We start from the raw sequence: 19,220 nt of genomic DNA on the forward strand, positions 1-19,220 counted from the left end.
CCGGCTGCTGTGGGATGAGCTGGGAGAGTGGACTGCCCCTGCTGCATACGATGCTTAGTGTATGCACAGCGGCATCTCCCAGCTAATCTATGTATCGCAGCGGCGTCAGCAGCAATGTTTTTCTTCATACAATCTTTACACAGAAAAATTATCATTGGGGGATGTCTTACTTTCGGAGGGTGCCTTATATTAGGCAATTCAACAAAAACTCTGCTATGTCTTACTTTCAGGGGATGACTTATTTTCGGGGAAACAGGGTAGTATGTGAACATAAATTCATAACAGTCATGAAGCCATGTCATTTACTGGGATAAAAAGTAGCCTATGTTTTAATCGAGGTTACAGTCTATCTATGTGCTAATTTTCATTCAAATCTGTTCAGCCGTTTTTGCGTGAGGAACAAACACACAAACATAAAAACTTTCACATTTATAATAGTAGGAGGATTCTCAGTAGTAGATGCAATGATAGGTCAGTGTTGTTATCTATAAAAGTGCTATCTTCTATTGTAATCCTGTCAATCTTGACTCCAATGTAACTGAGCTGACTACTACAAAGAACACCCATGGTCACAGTGAAAAAAAATACTAAAACTTGACATTTTTAATATGATAGTGACACTCAAAATGTAAATAAAATATCAAACACTTTGAGAAATTTGTTTAAAATAAAAACCTGGTCATTTTCTGATGACACATTACCTTCAAAGTGAATCAATAGTTTTTTTGTCCTTTATTTTTCGAAATGGTATCTACACTTACAAGTACCTTTAACTGTATTACACCTCATATTAAGACAAAAATGTTTAAAATATAGTGCAGGTCATTGCCACTGTTTTGTAATATTGAGCACCAGACAACTTGCCACATACAGTAACTGTAGTTTGTATGCGTAGCCTGATTGTGGGGGTCTATTTTCTAGGCATCCATCCTTAAATATTTGGAGGCCTGAGTAGCTACCCTAGCAAAAACTGAGGCTTGAATAGAATAGAAGCCTACAACATTAACTGTATCCTGAAGATTCTGAGCTGATTAATTTCATTTTATTTTTTTGTTTCAGAGTTTTCAATCCCTTCTTTCTTTTAGCAATGTAAATTCATTGCATTTTCTCATCCTAGTCTCTTATATATAAAAATGAGTTTTTGTCTTTCTGTTCTTCATGTGAGACCAAAAGACAGGACTGATCTTCACTAAATTTGGCACACAGATACATCAGGTGTCCGGGGAGGTTTTAGACTGGGTCTCAACTCTCTCAGATGTACTGTTCCTGAGACACAGTATTCCCAAAACAATGACCTGCATTAGCCTATACAAACCTGCAAGTCTTTCACTCATATTCCAACTTTACTCCAGGTGTATCCAACACTGATATCCAACACTGATATCCAAACTGAGATACATGCATCAGTGGATTAGGTACATAGCTCAGAAAACACCAACGCACATCACAGGATTAGATACACAGCTCAGCATGCACCATCACACATCAGGGGATTAGATACAAAGCTCAGCACACAGTATCACATCAGAAGATTAGATACACAGCTGATCAGAAACGATCACACAGATTTAGATAAACAGCTCAGTACACACCAACCACATCAGAAGATTAGATACACAGCTCAGCCAGCATACACCAACATGCATCAGAGGATTAGATAAACAGCTAAGCACACAGTATCACACATTAGAGGATTATATACACAGCTAGGCATACACCATCAAACATCAGAGGATTAGATACACAACTGAGCACAGTATCACACTTTAGAGAATTAGATACACAGCTCAGTACACACTATCACACATCAGATGATTAGATACACAGGTCAGAACACATCAGAGGATTAGATACAGAGCTCAGTACACATAAAAATTTCCCAGTTTTTCGCTGGTGAATTTTGTATTGGACAACAGCACAAACAAAAAAATTAAATATACCCGTGCAAAGCCGGGTCCTTCTGCTAGTATGTCATAAAAATCTCCCATTCACAGCAAGAGAAATGTGATTCACATACACATGTAATATTATTGAAATGAATAGAAAATTATAGTGTCAGAATCATAGACCTTAACTCTCCAAGTCACAAAAGAAACTGTGATACACTGGAAATGAATTGAAGCACTACTTTGTGTGAAAAATGTAGTTTAATATTGATACAGAGTGATAGGAAACATTTTCAGCAATAAAGCCTTCATCAGACTCTAGGACAGTGATGACTGATCTGTTAAGCTCGGTGGGTCAAATTTTTTGAAAAAACCTAGCTTTACTCGGGTGGCGTGTCATCTAGTTTTAGCCATCATTTTTTTTAATTTGTAACTAGTAAAAAAATAGTTAAATATTTTATATTATATGTATTTCTGACCCATCAGACGGTATGTGATCCCCTTTTGCCCTGTTTATGAGGAATCGGTCCTGTCAGACTCATGTGATCAGCTTCTATGAAGAGGTCACTTCTAGACTGGACATGGGTAATGCAGTAGACGAGGTGTATCTGGACTTTTCAAAGGCTTTTGATACTGTTCCACATAAACGGTTGGTATGCAAAATGAGAATGACTGGGGGAAAATGTACGCATTTGGGTTAGCAACTGGCTCACTGATAGGAAACAGAGGGTACTTGTTAATGGTAAATATTCAGACTGGATCACAGTCACTAGTGGGTGCCGCAAGGGTCAGTATTAGGTCAGAGCGGAGACTTGGCAAATTAAGTTTAATGTTGGCAAATGTAAGGTAATGCACTTTGGTCGATGAAATAAAATGTATGACTATGTACTTAATAGTAAATTACAGGGTAAGACTGCCAATAATTAGACTGGGTTCACACAATGTATTTTGGCACATAATGTGGAACATAGACGCCGCGGGAGATTTTGCGGGCCGTATACGCTCCCGTTGTTTTCAATGGGAGCCGGTACCATATACGCGGCGCTATTTTGTGGCCGTGATTTTGCGGCGGCCGCAAAATAGCACCGCGTATATGGTCCCGGTTCCCATTGAAAACAACGAGAGCGTATACGGCCCACAAAAGCTCCCGCAGCGTCTATGTTCCACATTACGTGCCAAAATACATTGTGTGAACCCGTCTAAGACTTGGGGATTTTGGTGGACAGCAAGCTTACCTTTACTGACCAGTGCCAGGAAGCTGCTGCCAAGGCAAATAAAATTATGGGATGCATCAAAAGAGGTCTAGATTCTCATGACAAGGACATAGTTATGCCTCTATACAAATAACTGGTATGACCGACTATTGTGCGCAATTTTGGGCCCCAGTATACAAGAAAGACATAATTGAACTAGAAAAAGTGCAAAGGACAACCAAAATTATTAGGGGAATGGGCGTATTGGAGTACAACGATAGATGAACAAACTTGGGGTTATTCAGGGGCAGCACGGTGGCGCAGTGGTTAGCCTTGCAGCCCATGAGTCCTGGAGTTCAATTCCCACCAGGAACAACATCTGCAAGGAGTTTGTATGTTCTCCCTGTGTTTGCATGGATTTCCTCCCATTCTACAAAGACATATTGATAGGAAAAAAAAAATGTACATTGTGATCCCTAAATGGGGCTCACAATCTACATTTAATAATAAAAAAAAACCAAAACCTTGGGGTTATTCAGTTTAGAGAAAAGACGTCTATGGGGAGATCTAATAACAATGTACAAATACATGAAGGGACAATACAAAGAACTTTCTAATGATCTTTTTACTCCTAGGCCAGTGACAGTGACAAGGGGACACCCTCTACGTCTGGAGGAGAGAAAGTTTCACCAGCAACATAGAAGGGGATTCTTTACAGTAAGAACTGCGAGGCTCTGGAACTCTCTGCCCCAGGAAGTGGTGATGGCGGATTCATTAAACAAGTTCAAAGAGGGCCTGGATGCCTTTCGCAAAGAGAACAATATTACAGGTTATGGACTCTAGATTTTAAGGACATGTTGATCCAGGATCCAGATTGGTGTCGGGAAGGAATTTTTTCCCCCCTGAAATGGGGCAATTGGCATAAGCTTCATGTTTTTTTTGCCTTCCTCTGGATCAACACTGTAGGGGATTGTAGGGTCATAGGTTGGATTGATGGACTGTTGTCTAACCTCATCTACTATGTAACTATAGGACCCCCTTATTCTGGCCCATCACAGTATATAACCCCCTTTTTCTGGCCAATCGCACGGTATATGATCCCCTATTTATGACCCATCACACGGTATAGGACCCCCTTTTTCTGGTCCATCACACGGTATACAACCCCCTTTTTCTGGCCAATTGCATTGTATATAACCCCTTTTTTAGCCCTCATACGGTGACTCCATTTTTGACCCCATTTTCTTCCCCACAGTATTTCAACCTCTTTTTTTTTTTTTACATATGATCCCCCTATTTATAGCCCTCACAAAGTTTATGACACCTTTTTTACCCCCCACACAGTATAGGACCTCTTTTTTAAAGCTCACCCACAGTATATGACCCCCTATTATCTCCCCACCTCCACACAGAGTAGTGGCCGATATTTTTTACTCACCTGTCCATGCTCCAGACCTGGCAAAAAAAGGAAATTATGGCTACCTTTCAGAGTATAGAATGTACTTGCATTCATGGTCATATCCAAAAGCAACCAATTAAAACAGCACACTGTCACCACTGATGGCTAGAAAAAAATCTTTAAAACTCTGGAAAAAATGTTAATTATTTATATTTGCAAAAAAACCTTTCATGTCCTCAAGCATATGCGGTTTTATATACCGCTAGAAAGCTGACAGTGCGCTGAATTCAGCGCACTGTTAGCTCTCCTGTTACGTGCCCCAGTATGGAATACCCCCTCTGATAGTACAGTGCTATTGATGAGTACTGTCAGGAAGGGGGGGGCCTTCCTTACAGCAGCGATGATGCTATATAAAACCGCAAAAATAAGCATGAGGATATGAAAGGTCCTCTTTAAGTTAAAAAAAAATAAAATAAATTAAGATGGTTATCTTAAATCACATCCACACATTGCGGAAAAATACCCACAGTTAAAATGCTGCAATTTCTAAAACCTCTTGTGTTTTTGGAAATCGTAGCATGTCAATTATACCTACAGAGATGCCGTCAGTTTCCCTATAGGTTAAAGCAGAATGTTAACAGAGGAAAATAATTCTGATAATTTGGAGCAATTTGACAGTCGGTCTTAGGGCTCGTTCACATCTGCGTTCTTCTCTCTGTACTGCAGGTTTCCGTTTCCTGCATAAAACAGAGGCAGGAGACGGAAACCTGCAGGAGTCTTTCTCACCCATTCATTTGAATGGGCGAGAAAGCTGTCCGGCCGTGAGCGGCAGTGAGCGTTTTATGCTCTCCGCCGCGAAACCGAGTTTTATAATCCGGACATGCAGTACTCTGTGTCCAGATTTTAAAAAACGGTTTCGCGGCGGAGAGCATAAAACGCTCACCGCCGCTCACGGCCGGACCCGGTCTGTGGTTTCCGTCTTCTGCCATGCAGAAGACGGAAAGCACAGAACGGAAACCAGAACGCAGGTGTGAACCTAGCGTCAGAAGGATAAGTATATAGTCAGGTCAGAACCTTACTAATCTTAGTTAAGAGAAGCAATTTTATCCTGTTATAAATGACATTGTTTTTAGTGTTTAATGAAGCAGACCATAATTTATCAAGAGAATAAAATTACTTAAGAAAAGCTTTTCTAAACCGTAAAAATGAAGTAAGAAAATAGGATTACTGTCGTGCAGGTGTTCTATGCTCTGTTACTGTTGCAGGGCGACTAGTCTATAATTGCTTTACTCAGCCAATAACCAACCTAAGCTACCTCAGAATAATAAGGTTATAGGTACAGGACAGCATATTAGCCATATGTTTTTCTTAAACTTGAACAACCATTCAGATAAACCATCTGCGCTGTAATGTGACTTCACCCACCTCCAATGTGACCTCTCTTTCAAGATCTGCACCCCAACAGCACCGATACATTTTCCAGGTACTTGACAGGATATTATCCATATGTTTATTACAACAGTGAAATGTGTTCGCTTATCATTTACATCACATGCGCATTACAAGGATCACGGATTTTCTGTAATTAATGGCATTCATTAAAAGCCAGCATCCTGCTCTGTGTGTATCATGGCTGCTGGAGGCGGCAGACCACGTAATGGTACTTGTTATATTGCTTGGCCAAGCCTAAATTAATCCTAATTCATTTAAGGGAACTTAACAGGTAAGACATTAAAAAGAACTGAAAATGCATAATGTGTAGAGATGAGCGAACAGTAAAATGTTCGATATTCGTTTCGAGTAGCCCCGCAATATTCGACTACTCGAATCGAATATCGAATCCTATTATAGTCTATGGGGGTAAAAAGCTCGTTTCAGGGGTAGGCAACATTTGATCAAATTACACTTACCAAGTCCACGAGTGAGGGTCGGGCTGTATTCTCTGAGAAGTCTTCTCCGTGCAGCGTCCCCGCGGCATCTTCCGGCTCTGAATTCACTCTGCCAGGCATCGGGCCTGGGCAGAGCCGACTACGCATGCCCACACTACAAGAAAATGGCCGCTTACAGTCAAAGCGACCATTTTCTTATAGCGCGGGCATGCGCAGTCGGCTCTGCCCAGGCCCGATGCCTGGCAGAGTGAATTCAGAGCCGGAAGACGCCGCGGGGACGCTGCGACGAGAATATTTCTAAAAGTAGGAGAAGAACCAGCATTGATTGGCCGACTGTATAGCATTCGGCCAATCAACGCTGGTTCTGCATCGAATTTTTCCATTCGAATAGCGAGTAGTATTCGATCGAGTACGAGTATTTCGAATACCATAGTATTCGATCGAATACCTACTCGATCGAATACTACTCGCTCATCTCTAATAATGTGTTCAGTAGCTTGTATTCATGGACAAAACCTAATAAATAAGTTATTATGTAAAAAGGCTATATATGATAAGCATGGAAGAAATTGCTATTGATACTTTGATAAAGTTTGAGTTGCTCCACTTATTTACTGCCTCACACCATTCCTGATTATTTCTGTTAGGTCCAGTTCACATCTGCGTTCGGTATTCCGTTAGGGGAGTCGCTTGCCCCCCCCGAACGGAATACCGAACGCATTAAAAAGTGGTGAGAAATGAAAACACACGGACTCCATAGACTATAATGAGGTCTGTGTATTTTCCGCGTGGTGTCTGCACAAATCATGTGGAGACAAAAGTACTGCTTGAAGTCCATGTCTTGAAGTCTATGGAGTACTTGTGTTTTCATTGCTCACCGCTATTTAATGACCCCAAGCGGACTCCCCGAATGAAATACTGAACACCGATGTGAACCAGGCCTGAGTGTCCCAATATGCTAATTAGACTCTGCAGTCAAGTGGGTCGGCTCCAGAGTAGGACCACCCACCTGACAGCAGAGAGCCTAATTAGCAAATGCACCAATTTCACAGGGACTGTAGAGAAAAAAAATTCCAACTGCAGTGGAATCTGTGGAGCAGCAGCATTTTTGAAGGATGTAAAGATGGTGGCGATGATGAAAGATCCTTTTTAAGGCTGGGAACCCACGTGACATAACGGCAAAAACAGCAGCATTTTACAGTCTCTGGAAAGAGCATGGAATTCTAGCAAATCCTATCACACATTGCGGAAAAATACACGCAGCAGACATCCTGCGATTTCCAAAACCGTCATGTTTACCTACTGTGAGAAAATGACCGGTAAAGTCCTGGGAGGTTTCTATTTCTCCCCCAGATTCCTCTCTTATGTGCGGTGACTGAGGTTAACACAGAACTGTAGCAAAAACCTCACCTGTGAGATAAAAGGGATCCTATCATTAAAACTCATTTTTTTTACCCTAACATGTAGAAATAGCCTTAAGTAAGGCTATTCTTCTCCTACCTTTAGATGTCTTCTCCGCGCCGCTGTTCAGTAGAAATCCCAATTTTTGTCGGTATGCAAATTAGTTCTCTCGCAGCATTGGGGGCGGGCCCCAGCGCTCAAACAGCACTGGGGGCGTCCCCAATGCTGTGAGAGAACTCTCCAGCGCCGCCTCCATCTTCTTCAGGAATGGGCTCTCTTCACGTCTTCTTCCGGTGGTGGCTTCAAACTTCTAGTCCTCGGGCTTAGGGCAAAGCCAACTGCGCATGCCTGCCAACCACAAGAAAATGGCCGCTTACACAGTATTGTAAGTGACCATTTTCTTGTGGCCAGCGGGCATGCACAGTTGGCTGCCCGAGGCCTAGAAGTTTGAAGCCACCACCGGAAGAAGATGCAAAGAGAGCACGTTCCTGAAGAAGATGGAGGCGGCGCTGGAGAGTTCTCTCACAGCATTGGGGACGCCCCCAGTGCTGTTTGAGTGCTGGGGACCACCCCCAGTGCTGTGAGAGAACTGATTTACATACCAACGAAAATCGGGATTTCTACGGAACAGCGGCGCAGAGAAGACATCTAACGGTAGGAGAAGAATAGCCTTTCTTAAGGCTATTCGGACATGTTAGGGACAAAAAATTGAGTCTTAATGATAGGATCCCTTTAACTGCTTCTTATCCTACAACAGAAAGGAGCTTTCAAGCACAGGTGAGAGCTGGGCCTCATTAAAGGCCTATAAAGCCAGTCAAGACTTCAGTCCTGGGCAGTTCCTGGGGGAGAGTGGAGGAGCCGGGTTCTGTCCCAACAGCCTGACCTCTGGTGAGAGTCCAGTGTGTGAACCACAGCCTCTGTTTTGTTTTTACCGTGTGGCTGAAGCACGCCATGTGTATAACTAGCATACCTGTGTTTAGTTAGCAGCTTAGAAGAGCAGGTTTCGTGTTATTGTTTTTTGCCTGAAGTTAATCCTTGTTTATTTTCTGCCTGTTTTGCGAAATAAACATACAGGGTGAAACCTGTTTATACCGGATTTTTGTGTCTGTCTCTGACTAACTGGCTCTGCCGCTGCTACCGCTGAGCCTACTCTCCCACACTACGGAAGTAGTTATATCCCAATTGGTATAATGAAAGCAGAAAGTCTACAGAGGAAACCTCCCACCTATGTGACAACATAATTTTCTTTGTTAAATATACCGAACCCTGGCACTGAAGCCTTCTAACTGATCAGGAGATGTTCTGCAAAAAATAAGACAGAGGTGGCACACAATCCGTGTCCAGGCTTTCATTTGTGAGACATCATAAAAACAGACATCACCGGTCTAAACAGCAATGGCCCATTGGTCTCATTGGTAGTTATTGAATGAAAGGTCTTTACCGGATGTGTTGTATTTGTCTGTATAAGCAATGCTATTTTCTATGCTTGAAGAAGTTATCCATTTTTTAAAAAAATATGGGCCAAGTAACAGTATGAATCAATACACTTCCTAGTATATATCCTGTTTAAATTTAATCTACTTATTCTAATTTTATCTGCTTTATTTTCTGGTCATTGACCAAAGCTGTGATGTTTCATTTACAACCTCATTGTCCCTCCCTGTGAGCAGATCAGCTAGCAAACGAAACCTCACAGAATTACTTTACCTCCTTGCTGCTTGAAATCACTGATACTGACCTCAGATGTGGAGGGATTTATTTCCCGGTCAGATATGCAGAATGAAGAAAAAATCTAACACAACACAGACCCCAGGGAGGGAATTTACACACAGACGGTGTGTGTGCCCTGCATTCACAAGGAGTGAGAGCTGAAGATGAATAATGGGAAATTTAGTTTTTCCATGGGTTCAATGCATATAAATAACAGAGATACAAGTAGGATAAAAGCAAGCAAACGATACATAAGGGAACAGTGAGCAAATATCATTGCTGTGGATGCCTTTGCAGATCATTTTTGGAACCTGGATAACCCCTTTAAATAAGGAGAAAGTATAGGTCTGTTTCATAGGTTTGCTTTCCTCAAATTGTTGGGTGCCTAGATGTTACTTAGTGTGGCAGGGCGTTTAAAGGTAATTTTAGGGTATTCATGAATGGAACCTTTGAGTAGCAGGTCACTATGTAAAATGTACCAGTGACGCTTAAGTGTTTCCCTCACTTTCCCATGCCCCTTTGTAAACATGGTGATACAATTATCTCTTCTCCAAGGTATATGTAAAGTTTCTGGGTTAATGTTTATGCCTGTAACTACTGGTCAAATTCATTTATTGTTCTTTAAATGTCTTGGTTTGGAGCAGTTTATGTTAGACTTTACTATATTTATCAACAGCCCTCATTGTACTTGATTGATTCGGACAACAGAGTCTGGCTTTGCTGTAATAATAATGTTTTTGCAGTATGGGGATGGTTCCGGATTCCACAGTAACTAACAGCCTCTTTCCTCTATTTCTTAGTAATGATAGTGATTAGAGATGAGCGAACAGTAAAATGTTCCAGGTTCGATATTCGTTTCGAGTAGGCCCTCAATATTCGACTACTCGAATCGAATATCGAACCCTATTATAGTCTATGGGGGGAAAATGCTCGTTTCAGGGGTAGGCAACGTTCGATCAAATTATACTTACCAAGTCCACGATTACGGATCGGGCTGGATCCTCCGGACAGTCTTCTCCTTGCAGCGTCCCCGCGGCATCTTCCGGCTCTTCATTCACTCTGCCAGGCATCGGGCCTGGGCAGAGCCCCACTGCGCATGCCCATACTACAAGCGGACATGCGCAGTCGGCTCTGCCCAGGCCCGATGCCTGACAGAGTGAATGAAGAGCCGGAAGACGCCGCGGGGAAGCTGCACGGAGAAGACTTCTAAAGGTAGGAGAAGAACCAGCATTGATTGGCCGACTGTATAGCATTCGGCCAATCAATGCTGGTTCTGCATAGAACTTTTACATTCGAACAGCGAGTGGTACTCAATCGAGTACGAGTATTTTGAATACCGTAGTATTCGATCGAATACCTACTCGATCGAGCACTACTCGCTCATCTCTAATAGTGATACTATGCACAGTGTTTTGTCATTTTTTGACCATCTAACCAACTATAGTTTACAGGGCAGAGGTCCACAATAGAAATGGAATAACACCGTAATTGATAATGCATTTAGAGATGATGCAATTTTGAACTTATAAGGATGGTTGTGCAGAATATGCCATCCACGTATTTTAACAATCAGTGATTTTGCAGTATCGACTTATAGTAGTAGAAATCTAATAATTAATAATAAACATATATATATATATATATATATATATATATATATATATATATATATATATATATATTAGTGTAAGGTAGCACTCCATTACAACTGACACAGATGATATTGATTTAAACTTTAAATCAAGGAAACAGCGACAGATGATATTGAAGCATTAACATATATTCACTTGTATAATGCAGTCACATATTATATAGCTGCTAATGCCCTCTCCATAGGTAGAGCCTATTTATTTGCGTTATAGCCTGTCTATACAGAGAATTATATCACTGTTTTCAGGAATCTTTTGCCCCCTCTGCATAGTTCTGTATATACTTACATAGTTATATAGTAGATGATAATAATAGATGATAATAGTTGGGTGAAGATATCAGTCCATCAAGTCCAACCTATAACCCTACAATCCCCTACAGTGTTGATCCAGGGAAAGGCAAAAAACCCCATGAGGCTCATGCTAATTACCCTAATTCAGGGGAAAAAATTCCTTCCCGACTCCAATCTGGCAGTCAGTATGAAACCTTGGATCAACTTGTCCTTAACCCCTTCCCGACATCCGCCGTAATAGTACGGCGCCTGTCGGGTCTGTAACTATGGCGACCGCTCGGGAGTCAGGTGGCCGCCATAGCCCTCGGGTGTCTACTGCTTTAAGCAGTAGACAACCGGCTCTAATGTCCGGGGACCGATCGGAGGCATTAACCCCTCCAGCGCTACGGTCAAAGGTGCCGGAGGCGCCACTTTCCCAGCGGCGCATGGGCGCTGCCATTTTGCCGCTGATCGCCGGCTCCTGGAGCATGCTTCACGGCCGTCGTCACATTGCCATGACAGACGGGAGCCTTTACAAGGCTCCCCAGCCGGACTGCAATCTCTATCTTTTGCAGGCTGGTCTATGCAGCCTGCAACAGAAAGGATGATTTTTTGCAATGCATTAGCATTGTAATGCATTGCATTAGTGATCAGACCCCCTGGGGTTCAACACCCCTAGGGGTTCTATTAAATGCAAAAAAAAAATTTTTTAAAAAGTAAAAAAAAAAATAAAGTATTAAAAATTAAAATCATCCCACTTTCCCTAGAACACATATAAAAGTAGTTAAAAACTGTGAAACACATACATGTTAGGTATCCCCGCGTCCGAAATCGCCTGCTCTACAAATCTATAAAAATATTTTTCCTGTACGGTAAATGCCGTAACGGGAAAAATAGTCAAAAGTGCCAAACTGCCGTTTTTTCACTATTTTGATTCTGATAAAAATTTGAATAAAAAGTGATCAAAGCAATAGCATTTCCCGAAAATGGTAGAACTAAAAAGTACACCCAACCCCGCAAAAAAAAGACGCCCTATGCATCCCCGTACACTGACATATAAAAAAGTTACGGCTGTCGGAATATGGCGACTTTTAGAAAAAAAATTTTTTAACACAGTTTTGGATTTTTTTAAGGGTTCAAAATGTAAATAAAACCATATAAATTTGGTATCCCCGGAACTGTACCAAAACACAGAATACAGAGGACATGTAATTTTGGCTGCACAGTGAACGCTGTAAAACCAAGGCCCGTAAGAAAGTCGCAGAAATGCATTTTTTCTTCAAATCCACCCCATTCTGAATTTTTTTACAGCTTCCCAATACATTCTACAGAATAATTAACGGTAGTATCATGAAGAAAAAATTTTCCCGCAAAGATTAATACCTCATATGGCTCTGGGAGCGGAGAAATAAAAAAGTTATGGGGTGTAGAAGGAGGGGAGTCAAAAACGAAAATCAAAAAATGCCATCGGCGGGAAAGGGTTAACAGAGTCTAGAACCCATAACCCGTAAAATTATTCTGTTCGAGAAAAGCATCTAGTCCTTCTTTGAACGTGTTCAGTGAATCTGCCATCACCACTTCCTGGGGCAGAGAGTTCCAGAGCCTCGCTGTTCTTACAGTAAAGAATCCCCTTCTATGTTGTTGGTGAAACCTTCTCTCCTCCAGACGTAGAGGATGTCCCTTTGTCACAGTCACTGGCCTAGGAGTAAAAATATCCTTAGAAAGTTCTTTGTATTGTCCCTTCATGTATTTGTACATTGTTATCAGATCCTCCATAGACATTGTTTCTCTAAACTGAATAACCCCAAGTTTGTTCATCTATCGTTGTACTCCATTCCACCCATTCCCTAATCATTTTGGTTGCCCGTCTTAGCACTTTTTCAAGTTCACTTATTTCTTTCTTGTATATCGGGGCCCAAATTCCCCACAATATTCTAAGTGTGGCCATACCAGTGATTTGTATTGAGGCATAACTATGTCCTTGTCATGAGAATCTAGACCTCTTTTGATGCATCCCATAATTTTATTTGCCTTGGCAGCAGCTGCCTGGCACTGGTCACTAAAGGTAAGCTTACTGTCCACCAAAACCCCTAAGACTTTTTCCTGGATAGTCTTACCCAGTAATTTACTATTAAGTACATAATCATACATTTTATTTCATTGATCAGAATGCATAACCTTTTATTTGTCATCGTGAAACTTAATTTGCCAAGTCTCCGCCCATGCTTCCTTAGATCCCTCTGTAAAATTCTACTATTCTCCTCTAGAGATGAGTGAGTATATTGGATCGAATACCTCCACCGCATAGTTCTTGGTGTAAAAAAGCGCCAGGGAAGGTGGGAGGGGCAATGAATTTTTACTGCCCCTCCCACCTTCCCTGGCGCTTTTTTACACCAAGAACTATGCGGCAGAGGTGGGACAGGAACTAGGACAACGTAGGAATTGAAAAAAAAACATATACAGTCATTGGCTGGCTAAGTCAGGTGAGTTTAGTATCATCTGCAAATATGGACACCCTGCTTTGTAATTAATAAAGATATGTGTATGTTATTATTTCTGGTGAAGTCTTTCTAATGGGAAGGTTCCATTTAGTTTGCCTGACTCTTCTCCTCCCCAGAAGTTCCCAGCCTCCGAGTTTTTGTACTTTTGGCAGCCAGGAAGGGTAGAGGGATGGGAGTTAGTCTGTTCTTTTGCATTTGTAGTTTATTTAAGGGGACAGGGGTTAAACTAAAGTCTCCTTGGAGCCCCATACAAGTTAGTGCATTTTGCTCAGACTCAGCTGTTGACTCAGCTATTGAATTTGGTTTAATTTGCATTAAGGTACCATTTTTTTCTGGGTTTTTGGGGATTCTTTATATAATAGCCTAAGTATCCTCTCCCTTTGAGTATAATATTTGTTGCCAGGGCGGAAGAACTCACAATTTGTGATCTGTTAGAGTCGGTAAAAGACAAATATTAAACTCATAATAGTCTGGAACAGGGGTATCGTAATCCACACAAGAAAGGTGACTCCGACTTCCTCCACCTGAAATGGCAGGCACCAGTTATCAAAGGGAGAGGATACTTAGGCTAGTATATCAAGAATCCCCAAAAACCCAGAAAAAAAATGGTACCTTAATGCAAATTAAACCAAATTCAATAGCTGAGTGTGACGGAAGTTAAGAGTGAACGACTAGATTCGCAGTTGCCTTGTCTCTTCTTGTCTCTTCTGAATATTAAGCCTTTTTTTCTCTCCAGTCAGTACTTAGGTAGTTATGTTTACTCATTCGTTTATTAAAAATATACAAAAAGAGAAAAACATGGCCCGCACATCCCAATCTTATACATTGATCTAGTAGTGCTTCTCAGCAAATTCTACAATACTGAACATGAGGTTCTTAGTATACATATTGATCAAGGTGTATAAGCCCACTAGCCACTTCACGGCGACCTCTTTATAGTGGGTCCCTACTCTACTGGGTGTGGTGCCGCACAGCGACCGCCACAACCGCAACACGGCGCCCACAGGGCGAGCGACCCAGCGGTCGCTCATTCGTTTAACCCTTTCACTGCCAAGGGTCTCAGAAAATTTTGCACCTCCAGTAGCCAGAGCAATTTTCACAGTTTTGAGATGGATAAATCAAAGGTAAATTGCAACATTAAAAAAGCATCCAACCCTCCCATACCTATATATTTTCTTAAAGTAGACAACTGCAGTATTGTCAGAATGCCACTTGGTACTGTATACGAACAGGCACCTTCATGCAATTTAGATTTAAAGTGAATGTTTTATGAAAAAATGCAAATAAATGTATATTAGTTATTAAAAGTGGAAACCAAACAATAAATTATATGCACCAAACTTCCTAAAAATAAGAGTTCAACATGTGCAGAGTTCATTCATATCGCTAAACCCTACATCCGCATGCTCGTGTCTTCAGAAAATCGCTAGAACTGGAAGGAACAAAAATATGCTTTGAAGCTGGAAATGTTAAAAAAGTATCATCCTATAAAATGTAGGGATTATACATCGTACAAGGAAAGTGAATCCCTAAACCCTACATATTTTTTGAAAGTAGACAACCTGAAGATTACATATGTCTCAATGGGTCATCAATAGCCACATCCACCTTCATGCAACTTTGTGACAAACATAAAACATTTTTTGAAAAAATGCACTAAAATACATATTTGCACCTAAAACTCATGTTCAATCTCACATTCATATACAAAATACATTTAAAATAATAGGACAGGGATTGGGTGAAATGTAAACTTTATTCATGACTTTGTATATGTTGTGTAAGTTTTTGGTGCAACTTTTTTTTGGCGCTGCAACCTGGACAATGGTAAATGAGCCAATAAACTTCCTGGTTATGTTGAGAGGGTATTACATAAGAATACCCCACTAGGAAGGGTCAGGGGGAAATTACATTATAACTGTATGTGACAATCAGACAGCAAAAGTACAGACTTGAGAAGTCTGACATCTTTACATGCGGACAGGGAAGGAAGGGCACGGAGTGCAAATGAATGCACCCGATTCCCATTTAAATAAATGACAGGTGTCACGGACACAGCTAGTGTCCGCTCCTAATGTCCGTGCCAGATTTTGAACGGACACTACCTGTCGGACACAGACGGTAGTGTGAACGCCCCCTTACTCCCTGTGGATAAAAATCAGTCCATGGTCATGTGATTGACCTAAAGTGCATCTGTGTGTTCATCACATAACCGTAGACTGTGTATGACATGACCATGGACTGATTTTTATGCATTGGAACTAGGTAGAATGAATGAAGGTAAGCAGAGACCTAAAAAAAAACAAAAAAAAACTGGGAGGAATTGATACAGAAATTATATTGGAAAATTGTATAACTTTAACCCCTTCCCGCCGATGGCACTTTTTGACTTCCTGACCAAGCTCGATTTTTCAAAACTGACATGTCTCACTTTATGTGGCAATAACTTTGGAACGCTTTAACTGACCAAAGTGATTTTGAGATTGTTTTTTCGTAACACATTGTACTTCATGTTAGTAGTAAATTTTGGTTGATATGTTTTGTGTTTAATTATGAAAAAATAGGAAATTTGGTGGAAATTTTGAAAAATATGCATTTTATAAGGTTTGAAATGATGTGCATTGCATTTAGATAGTCAGACCGCCAAAATTATATCGGAAATCTCATGTCCCAGATCTCTGCTTTATGTCGGCATCAAACTTTAGTCACCCTTTTATTTTTTTACGGACATTATAAGGTTTACAAGAGAAACAACAATATTCAAAATTTTCAAGAAATTTCCAAAACCAATTTTTTAAGGGACTAATCCAGTTATGAAGGGGTTTTGAAAGAGCCTTGTATTAAAACCCCCCATAAATCACCCCATTTTCAAAACTGCACCCCTTAAATAAGCCAAAACAACATATACAGGCTGGCCATAATATAACCTCAGGTGTTTGGAGTCGTGTGCAGGCTGACCCAATGGACGGAATTGGCTGAAAATTTGTATGTGTGCTAATCAAGGCATGGGGAAAAGGACAGCATGAAAAAATGTAAAAAAAAAAAAAAAAAAGAATAGGAAAACTCCCCATCACAAGGAGTGAAATCCGGAGAGCGTGGTGGCCACGCTGTAGGGAATGAGCGGCTCAAAATCCTGTCATCGGGAAAATGTGCACGAGGAGCATTCTTCACAGGATTTGCGATGTGAGGAGGGGCTCCATCCTGCATGAAGGTGATCGTCCTGAAGACACTGCCGCTGTTGGAGTTGGGGAACGACCACTGTTTCCAGCATTGTCCGGTACCTTGCTGCTGTGACGGAACCGGTGGCAACCCCAGTTGGGCCCAAATCTTCGAAAAAGAACGGTCCGATCATGAACGATGAGGTGAACCCACACCAAACGGTCACCTTGGGCGAATGCAGCGGAACCCCCTCGAACGCACGCGGGTTTTTGGTGGCCCATATGCGACAGTTTTGTGTGTTGACCGTTCCATTCAGGTAAAAATGCGCTTCGTCGCTCCACAGGATATTCCATGGCCAATTGGTATCCACTTCCACTCTGGCCAGAAACATTAATGCAAATGTTATGCGGGTGTCATTGTCATGAGGAAGCGGTTGGTGATGATTTTTAGATTTTTTTAAATTTCTTCCAGTACTGGCTTCAAACTTCTAGGCATGCGCAGTTGGCTCTGCCATCAGGCCTCTGGCAGAGCCGACTGCAAAGTGCTGTTTGAGCACTGGGGACCTGGAGAACTCATTTCTGCCGAGGTTTTTCCTACAGCGCTTTTTGGCTGCAGTTTGCTACATGGGGCCCTAGCCTAAACGCGTTCTCTTCATGGGTGTTACATAGTTTTTTTCTCTTCTGGCATTTCAAAGTTACATTTTAACCAGTATGCCTGGTGAAATGATAATCATAATAGTATTCTAATATAGCTGTTGGTCAGTTCTGCACTTAGTCCCTGCAGTATATAGTTGGCTACAATGGGGATGACTGAATTTGGCAATTTTTATCAATTTATTAGTGGTTATTGTGATTTATGACCTTTATCTGAAAGTTCCAGAACTTAGATGTTTTGGGAGGATTGGCTCAGTGGTGGCAGCGGCAGACCCAGACTGACACAAAAATGCAGGTATAAACAGGGTTTTACCCTGTATGTTTATTTTGGAAAAACTAGCAGAAAATAAACAAGCCTTAACTTCAGGCAAAACAGTAACAAAAATACCTCCTCGTCTGAGCTTCCAACTAAACAGGTAATTTCCTAACTATATGTGTGGCTTGCTCCAGCCATATGGTCAAAGCTCAGGCTGAACACTGGCAGCAGTTCACACTGAAGTCTCACCAGTCTTCATAAGGTAGGACAAAACTCGGCTCCTCCTCTCTCCCCCCAGGAACTGTTCAGGACTGAGGTCTTGCCAACTTTTATAGGCCTTTAATGAGACCCAGCTCCCACTTGAGTTTGAAGGCTCCTCCCTAGCAGAACAAGAATAGGTTAACAAAAAAGCCCTTCTCACAACTAAGATTTTGTTTAAAGACGTCTGAATCCTCACTTACCACACATAAGTGAGGGATCTGGGGGAGATATAGCGACCTTCCAGAATTTTACCAGTCACCTTCTCATAATATCTATATGATTTATGGTATGTAAAGTCACCTTCAGGCCAGGGTCCCACATGGCATAAATGCGTAAAAGCTACATTTTTAAAAACACCCGTGTTTTGAAAATCGTAACATATAAATTGTACCTGCAAACACGCTGGCATTTTCCCTATAGGTATAACAAGAACAGGAAGCCTGCAGAGAAAAACTCGGTGGAAATGCAAAGAAAAACACTGGAAACAACCGCAATGCAGGGGTCCTTAGCTACGTGGGGCCTTACCTTAAAACTACGTATAGCCACATTTTACCTTTATATGGAAATGCTACCTTTTTCCTTAGATTGCTTTTCTCTTCTAAGAAATACAGGATAAAGTCCTCATTTGACCGTTCCAAAGAAATACAAAATTACCTACTTTATCAGGTAACAGAGAATTAGCATCTTGTAATATGAAAAAGGGCATTTTAAATGTATTCAAGGCAAGCTTTCAATTTTCTGATAGTGAAGTATAAGCATCTTTACTTGTTGTTTATCCATCCTTGGCTTTCCCATTCAAGGACATTGCCCTTATGTGTCATAATAAATCAGTCTACAGATGAGAACAAGGGCAGCATAAGGTGAAATATATTGTTCTTCACTGAATGCATATGACTGCAAAACATTGTATAGATGCGCAAAGTTTGCTAATTGTAAATGGCATGTTACCTTTACTTTAACAACCAGAATGCAGGGCCCGTGTCAGCACTCG

The sequence above is a fragment of the Leptodactylus fuscus genome, chromosome 1 (genome assembly GCF_031893055.1).
Source record: "Leptodactylus fuscus isolate aLepFus1 chromosome 1, aLepFus1.hap2, whole genome shotgun sequence".
NCBI lineage: Eukaryota > Metazoa > Chordata > Amphibia > Anura > Leptodactylidae > Leptodactylus > Leptodactylus fuscus.